Source organism: Lissotriton helveticus, chromosome 4_1, assembly GCF_964261635.1.
Source record: "Lissotriton helveticus chromosome 4_1, aLisHel1.1, whole genome shotgun sequence".
Taxonomy (NCBI): Eukaryota; Metazoa; Chordata; class Amphibia; order Caudata; family Salamandridae; genus Lissotriton; species Lissotriton helveticus.
This window is the reverse complement of record NC_136063.1, coordinates 1,381,684,573-1,381,693,706: the sequence shown is the minus strand read 5'-3', so window position 1 is coordinate 1,381,693,706 and position 9,134 is coordinate 1,381,684,573.

The following is a 9,134-nucleotide window of genomic DNA, read 5'->3' as shown; positions in this document are numbered from 1 at the left end:
CGCGGGTGCAGAAGTGCTACCCGGCCCGGGAAGAGAAAGGAAAAGGCTTTATGGAAGGGGGAGAAGAGGGCGATTCCCTGTTTGATACCATGTTGGAAAGTCCTCCTGCCTATGCCCCCATGTACCCTGCACTGACACCCCCTGCCCTGCATACAGCTACACCAGCCGTGCTGCACTCTCCTGCCCCCATTGCCCCTTCTATTGTTCCCCCATCACACCGACCCCCCTTAGTTTGACGTCTATGACACCGACTGTGCACACTACCCCTGTCCTCGCCACGGGAATGACCACGAGTCCCCATCCGCCCAAACCTTGCAGCCTTACCCCTGCCCGCCCCTTCCCTTCTTCCGCGTGGTCTACGGTTAAGCAGGATTTATATAGATTATTCAATTCCCCCGACTGGCTTCCTTGCGCTCTGCAGTCAGCTTTTCGTCCCTTCGAGAAGATGACATGCAAAAGCAACAGTGTGAATGTTAGATAAATACCGGGAATATTTACCCATTTAAAGAAATATGGTCCACCTTTTCCCAGTGGACGGTTATGGGATAGACCACCTGGGCTGAATACATGTGTACCTTGGTTATGCAGAGATTCGAGAATTCATTTATGCAGATACCCGCTGGATTAGTGGACCTCAGGTCACAAATAAAAAGAGGCAATGTGTAGGGAGATTGGATGCTTGGCGCTATGTCTGCTTTGATAGCTTACTGTGATATGACTTCCTTTTCTAAGCCCCCCGTAGAGACAGCTATGCCAATGAGAGAGGCGGCCCCTGTCTTTGTTAACGCTCTCACCGATGCCCAAAATAATGGTCGAAGCACACTTGCGCAGGCTATGTGTTCATGGCCCATTGGAAAAGGTCAGAGGTAATGCAGTTGAAAGGGCAGTTACCAGATCCTCGAAAAAATCTGGCTGCCTTTTACAAAGAATTAGGCCAGATAATATCTGCTGGTACACTTATTCTTGAAGACATCGACTTGCTCTTTGTTACGGTCGTTCCTACTGAAATTTGGGATAAAATTTGACATACTGACCATGAAGTAGAGCTCAGAGGTAAATGCGCTAAGCTGGAAGCTATGGGAGACGCAAGGGCACCGTTCTTTAGCCCACTCAGCCACCCCATTTCAGACATGGCTATATGCAAATCAGTCTGACCCTGTGCCTTATGGGAACAGTCCAGCTCGAACTGCCAAGCCATGTCTTCCATGGACCGGAAACAAGCATCCTTGGACCGGTTTCTGGCATTCCAGCCGTCTTCAGCCCGGCTTGCTTGAATCCAGTGGCAAAGTGAGCAAGGGACTCACGTCTGGGTTTAATCCATCATCGTTCTTTAGCCCACTCTGCCACCCCAGTTTGCCACTGGATTCAAGCAAGCCGGGCTGAAGACGGCTGGAATGCCAGAAACCGGTCCTCAGAGGCTTGTTTCCGATCCAGGGAAGACATGGCTTGGCAGTTCGGGCTGGACTGTTCCCATAAGGCACAGGGTCAGACTGATTTGCATATAGCCATGTCTGAACTGGGGTGGCAGAGTGGGCTAAAGAACGGTGATGGATTAAACCTGTTTGATTTGCTCAAACGCTCCCTCTCAATATTGGCCCCGCACATGTTGACGCTCCCTTGGTCCTCACTATAGGTTGCAGTGAAAACTTATTAGGCCTGGATTTACTGAAAGCTCTGTATGCAACCATATCATGTAGTCCCCAAGGTGTATCCCTAACAATTTTTCCCCACCACAGCATCCTATATGTATCTGTCCGGTCCCCTCCCACCAGAGTTGCAGTCTTTACCTTCCTCCCTCTGTGCATCATCAGACACTGATGTGGGGTTTCTCAACATACCTCCTCATGTGGTACACATTCAGCCAGGCGCAGTTCTCCCCCGCCTTCTACAGTCCCGACTACCCACGGAAGGAGAAGCGGCCCTTTTAACAATAATATCTGCAATGATGGACAAGGGTGTAGTGGAGGAAACACATGGTAATATCTGTAACAGTCCCATTATTCTGGTTCTTAAAAAGACCAATGGAGATGCTCTACCCCCTAAGATATGCAGATTCATGATTGACCTGAGAGCCCTTAACAAAATAACGATCTCCCAATACCCTGTTGTCCCCGACATTAAGCCCTCTTGACGATGGTCCCTTCTGACGCCACGCACTTTTCTGTCATAGACCTGAATAATGCCTTTTTCAGCATTCCTATACATCCTGACAGCAGACATTTTTTTGGTTTCTCCCTTGGTGGGCGGAGCTTTAGATTTTGCCGCGCCCCTAAAGGCTTCACAGAGAGCCCCAGTATCTATAGTCAAGCTCTCAAAAGTCAACTAGATTCCTTGGAACTCCCTGATAATTCCACACTGCTGCAGTATGTTGATGACCTCCTCATTACTGCAAATTCCGCCCGACATGTAAAGAGGCTACTCTCTGTTTGTTACGCCACCTTGCTCTCCATAACCACAAGGTCTCTTTAAAAAAGCTTCAGTTTTGTCAAGAGAAGGTGACCTATTTAGGTCATCCCCTCATGAAGGAGGGAAGGCAGCTCACCGCTGATCGTGTAGCCGTTATCAATGCTAAGGCGGCCCCACGGACACAAAAGCAGGTGCGAGCCTTCATAGGTTTCACTTTGTTTTTAAAATCACTCACCTTCCCTGGCACACAACTACAGTGTGCAGGCACCCTTTCCTGCTGAAAAACGAGCACTGGTAAGGGCAAAATCGCCGTTTTGCCGCCAACTACAAAGCAGATCCAGAATTGTCTGTCCTCAGTCTTCAATTGGCTAGCGTCATCACAATTGAAGTGTAATGAGGACAAGACTGAAATCCTGCTCTATGGCCAGTTTCCCCCTGACTTCAGGTCACTATTGTGGCCAGATGGCTTCCCCATTCCAGGTGCCTCAAACACCTTGGCCAAGAACCTCGGGGTCTGGTTTGGGGATGACCTCCGTTTTGAGGGGCGCATCAAGAGGCTCACTGGAGGCTGCTTTGGGACCCTGAAGTCTCTCAGAAAGTTTTTTCCGCTTCTGCCGGCCTCTGCCCGCGAGTCAGTCGCGAGAGCTTTAATTCTCTCGCGCCTGGACTACGCTAACGCTCTGTTTAGTGGCTCTCCTGCTTACTTGATAGGGCAGCTCCAGGTTATTCAGAACGCTACCGCTAGATTATTGGGGAATATCTCCAAGCGGATCAGCGTTAGGAGTTACCTGGAGAGTTTGCACTGGCTACCGGTGCAGCATCGAATTACTTTCAAAATCTTGACTTTGGCCCACAAAGCCATCAATGGGCGCGGTCCCGCCTATCTGATGAAACGATTCTTGCGGTACACTCCCAACCGAGATCTGCGTTCAGCATCTCAACACCTCATGCAAGTACCGCGTTTTCGGCGCATCCGGCTGGGTGGGCACTCTGTGACAGTGAGAGCTGCGCGAGCATGGAATGCGCTCCCAGTCTCTTTGCGCAGCACTGTGGACTTCATGGCTTTTAAGAAAGCATTAAAAACCCATTTGTTTAGATTAGCTGTTTAAATTGTTATGTTACTTTAGGGCTTTGCTGCTATACTTCCCTTTTTCCTTCTTCCGCGCCAGGATACTCCGGCAGTAATTGTGCGTGCTATAAAACAGCTTAACAATAACAATAACTTCATTCCCCTCTCCCTGACTGGGACACGCCCACTTCGAGGCCACGCCCCCCCCTTCAAAGTTATAATAGACGCGCTGACTACTAGTGCTTTAGATAACTTTTTAACCCTCCTGAGGCACAGCCGGGAGTAGCAAGGAAAACTAAGCATAACTTCTGTTTTAAAAACTGTAAAACTGTAAAATTTCACTTTGTTTTTAAAATCACTCACCTTCCCTGGCACACAACTACAGTGTGCAGGCACCCTTTCCTGCTGAAAAACGAGCACTGGTAAGGGCAAAATCGCCATTTTTTCCACCAACTTCATTCCCCTCTCCCTGACTGGGACACGCCCACTTCGAGGCCACGCCCCCTCCTTCAAAGTTATAATAGACGCGCTGACTACTAGTGCTTTAGATAACTTTTGAACCCTCCTGAGGCACAGCCGGGAGTAGCAAGGAAAACTGAGCATAACTTCTGTTTTAAAAACTGTAAAACTGTAAAATTTCACTTTGTTTTTAAAATCACTCACCTTCCCTGGCACACAACTACAGTGTGCAGGCACCCTTTCCTGCTGAAAAACGAGCACTGGTAAGGGCAAAATCGCCGTTTTCCCGCCAACTTCATTCCCCTCTCCCTGACTGGGACACGCCCACTTCGAGACCACGCCCCCTCCTTCAAAGTTATAATAGACGCGCTGACTACTAGTGCTTTAGATAACTTTTGAACCCTCCTGAGGCACAGCCGGGAGTAGCAAGGAAAACTGAGCATAACTTCTTTTTTTAAAACTGTAAAACTGTAAAATTTCACTTTGTTTTTAAAATCACTCACCTTCCCTGGCACACAACTACAGTGTGCAGGCACCCTTTCCTGCTGGAAAATGAGCACTGGTAAGGGCAACATCGCTGTTTTCCCGCCAACTTCATTCCCCTCTCCCTGACTGGGACACGCCCACTTCGAGGCCACGCCTCTTGCATTGTTCCCTCCCTACAAATATGTGCATGTTCCGGAAGCACAGCGGACGAGTGCAGCGGGCGCGACGATTGCGCGCCGAAGCCGCGCATAAGGCAAGCTCGTCTGTGCTCGTCCGTGCCGAGACCGGGCCAAGGGCCAGAACCCCTGATCAATCCCCGCGACTGGCTCCCCACATCTACCCCAAATCCACATTGATGGCATTACGCACGCCTAACACCGACTGCGCTCAATACAATCCACACCTATGGTCAGATACCACAAAATGTACATGTCCTCACTGCAACGTTAAGTTACAGATAACCAATGAAAACATCAAAACGCATGCTGTCACTGCATCTATGTCTACCGACATCACCGCTGCACTAATCAATGCACGATCCCTTGTCAAGCACCGGCAAGAAATACACGATCTTATTATCAATAACAACCTTGATTGTCTCTTTCTCACGGAGACATGGACGGATGGAGCATCCGATCCTGACATGGCAGTTGCGACCCCCCCAGCCTATAACGCCTATCGCCTAGATAGAATGGGGAAGCGCGGAGGAGGACTAGCCATCATCGCCCGCGACCACATAACGGTCAGAATATCTCACATCCACTCCACCTCCTGCGAAGCCCTTCTTTTCGATCTTAAACTCACCCCATCGTTTCATTTTAAATGCATCCTCCTATACCGACCACCAGGCTCTCGCACCAACTTTCTAGCAAATCTGGGTGCAATACTAGAAGCTCCATCGCTGGAAGACTCATTTACATTATTGGGCGACTTGAACTTCCATCTTGAGAATACATCTGAAAAAGACACCTGTTCCTTGATATCAGACATGCACACCATGAGTCTTCGGCAACTGGTAACCACCCCCACCCATACAGCCGGTCACACGTTAGATGGCATCTTTACTAATATGCAAGGCGTTAATATAATAGATACCTTACCAATGCCATGGACCGACCACTTCGCCATCTTAATAAAAATATCAGTCACATTAAATAGACTCAGACCCCACTCTGTACTGAAACCACAAACCATCAAAGTTTGGAAGGACATTGATCACGCTGAGCTAACGACCTTACTTGAAAAAACCCGTCCTGATTCAACATTTGATCCAAACTTGGCCACCCGACAATTTCAGGAGTGGATAGGTACCGCCACCCACTCCTTAGCCCCAACTAAAAAACTCTCTAGAAATAGAGCAATGCCATCAGCCCCATGGTTTACAGAGGAGCTCCGTATTAAGAGGCAATTCTGTAGAAACCGGGAGAGACACTGGCGCAGATCCTACAGCACTGAAAGCAAGACCAGTTATAAGGAAGCACTCGGACAATACAAAGCCCTTATTGTCGAGACAAAAAAATCCTATTTCACTGAACAAATCAATTCTGCTAAAAACTCAAGTAAAAAACTTTTTGAGATAACTAAGGTCTTAACGGGAAACGCACCGGACCTGAATCCTCCACAATCCCAAGTCTTTTGTGATTCTCTGGCTGATTTCTTTTTCACAAAGGTGAATGATATATATCAAGCATTCTCCACAAAAACAGTAATCAGCTCCCCCACATCTAACAACGGGATCAATAAAATCGAACTATCTCAGTTCTCAAACCTTGGAGAAACACAAATCAAGGAAATAACGGCCACAATTAAATCAGGCACAGCATTACATCCCTGTCCTCTAAAAGTCATTTGTCCGATCATGGACTATCTCTCCCCTGACATTGTATCAATCTGCAACACAATTATCAGAACTGGGATATACCCAGACTCCCTTAAAAACACCTTGGTCAAACCCTTACTTAAGAAAGCTAATCTGGACAAGGACCAACCAAAAAACTACCGCCCCATAGCCAGTCTTCCCTTTTTAGCCAAGGTAGTGGAAAAGGCTATGAACTTACAACTCTCGGAGTTCATAGAAAAACATCAACTACTGGACAACACTCAATTTGGTTTCCGCAAGTTCCATGGAACCGAAACTGCCTTAATAAAAGCTACAGAGGACATAAGAGTGATACGGGACCAAGGAGGTACAGCAATACTCGTATTGCTCGATCTGTCGGCAGCCTTCGACACGGTCGACCACAAGATCTTGGTCGACCGTGCCGAAAACCTGGGCATCTGCCACATGGCTAGAAATCTGCTTTCCTCCTTCCTGGCCGGTAGATCACAGGCGGCCACACTGGGGCCCTTCCAATCGCACAAGCTGTCACTACCGTGTGGGGTTCCTCAAGGATCATCCCTCAGTCCGACACTATTCAATATCTACGTGTCGGACCTGGCCTCTGTCATCAAGGCCTATGGGATGAGCCTTACCTCATACGCGGATGACACCCAGCTTGTGTTGGCCATCAACGGGAATGTAGACAAGGTAGCCGAAAACTTCCAAGAGGGCATGCGGGCGATCGGTGAGTGGATGGCCTCTAACTGCCTAAAGTTAAATGCTGAAAAAACGGAGGTCGTCATATTTGGACATCTCTCCCCTGGATGGTCAAACACCTGGTGCTCCACCTACACCAGCCATCACCGTCAGAAATCTGGGGGTGATTTTTGACGATAAATTAAATTTCATGGCCCACTCAAATAAAATAGCAGCAACACCCATCATAAACTCAGGCTGATCAAGAAAATCATGCCGTTTCTACCAACCTCAGCAGGTAAGACGCTAGTAAGCGCCCTCGTGTTGTCATCTCTTGACTACTGTAACGGCTTATTCATCAACGTCCAAGCAAGAGTGACCAACAAAATTCAGACCATCCAGAATGCTGCAGCCCGTCTCCTGTCTGGAATCCCAAAGTTCTCACCAATCTCTGAGACTATAAGGGACCTGCATTGGCTCAAGATTCGAAACAGGATCAAGTTTAAAGCGCTGTGCATACTCTATAAAGCATTGCACAACTGTGGCCCACATTTCCTGAAATCCCAACTCAGATACCAGTCCTCCATAAGATCGCTCCGATCTAACAACCTTAAAATCCTACAAATACCACGAACAAAAACAGTTAACTGGGGCGATAGACGCTTCCTTGTGGCAGCTCCCAGATTATGGAATTCCCTGCCAGCTTCCATCAAAGACAGCCCATCCCTGATGCATTTCCGCAGAAAGATAAAGACCTGGCTGTTTGATCAAGAATAGTTACCGGCCTAACCTTTGGAATACATTCAAAGTTTCTAGCGCCGAGACGCCTACGGGCAATTGTACGCGCTGTAAAAATCTCAAAAATAAATAAATAAATAGGTCTAACCTCATACTGCAGACAGTGGATTTCCAATTTTTCGGCCATGGTCAAACCTATTCTTGCCCTTACTACTAAAGACGTATCAGATAGTTCCTTTCCATGGACTAGAGAGCATACGCAGGCCTTCCAGGATTTAAAAAGAGCTCTGTGTACTGCTCCAGCCCTCAGTACTCCTGATTATAAACAAAAAGTGTTATTTTTGTACATGAGACAGATGGCTGTGCATGCACTGTCTTGACCCAGATATTCGGAGGTCACCATCGGCCATGTGCCTATTTTTCAGCCACCTTAGATCCTGTTGCGAGGGCTCTCCCAGGATGCCTACGGGCGACAGCTACGGCCGCACTCATGGTCCGTCAGAGTACAGGGATCGTCATGAACTCCCCCTTGACTCTGATGGTTCCCCATTCTGTGGACACCCTCCTTAATAACACCAAGACAAAGTACCTCACTAGCGCATGCCTCACAGGATATGAATTGACACTCTCTTTTCCCGCCACATTAACATTAAGAGATGCACTGTACTGAATCCCGCCACATTACTCCCACTGGATACTCAGGATGCCTGTTTAGATCCACAGGACTGTATATTGAGGACAGAAGAGGAGACAAAGGGATGGGTTGACTTACAGGATACCCCAATAGCAAACCCAGAAGGTACACTGTATGTGGACAGATCATCTCTCAGAGGGCCAGATGGTAACACATCAGCCGCCTACGCCCTCACGACATTAGAGCAAGTAGTAGAAACAGCTCAGATTCCGCAGTGCTCTGCTCAGGCTGCAGAATTAGTGGCCCTCACTAGAGCCTGTGAGTTAAGCAAAGGAATAACGGTTAATATCTACACTGACAGCCAGTACGCCTTTGGGGTGGCTCACAACTTTGGGAGACTCTGGAAAGAAAGGAATTTCCTTACTTCACATGGGACAAAAATTCAACATGGCCCCCCTAATTCTCCGATTATTAGACTGCCTAACATTTCCCAGAAAGGTAGCTATTATAAAATGCAAAGCGCATAAGAAAGGGACAGATGATGTTGGGAAAGGCAATGCACTGGCTGACCAGACAGCCAGCCAGACAGCTCATATGAAAAGAAAGGAATGTATGTGGGAGGGCCCGCCAGGTGGGTAGCAGAGGGGGGCATGGTTGAATATACCGTACAGTGTGTGATCGATATTTAGTCCCATGCTACCCCTGAGGAGCTGAGGATGTGGTTTGAGCATTTAGCGGTAAAGGAAATAGATGGTTGTTGGGCCCGTATCACTATGGAGAGACAATGGATGTTGCCCGACAGTCATGTGCTACCGGTAGTAACGATG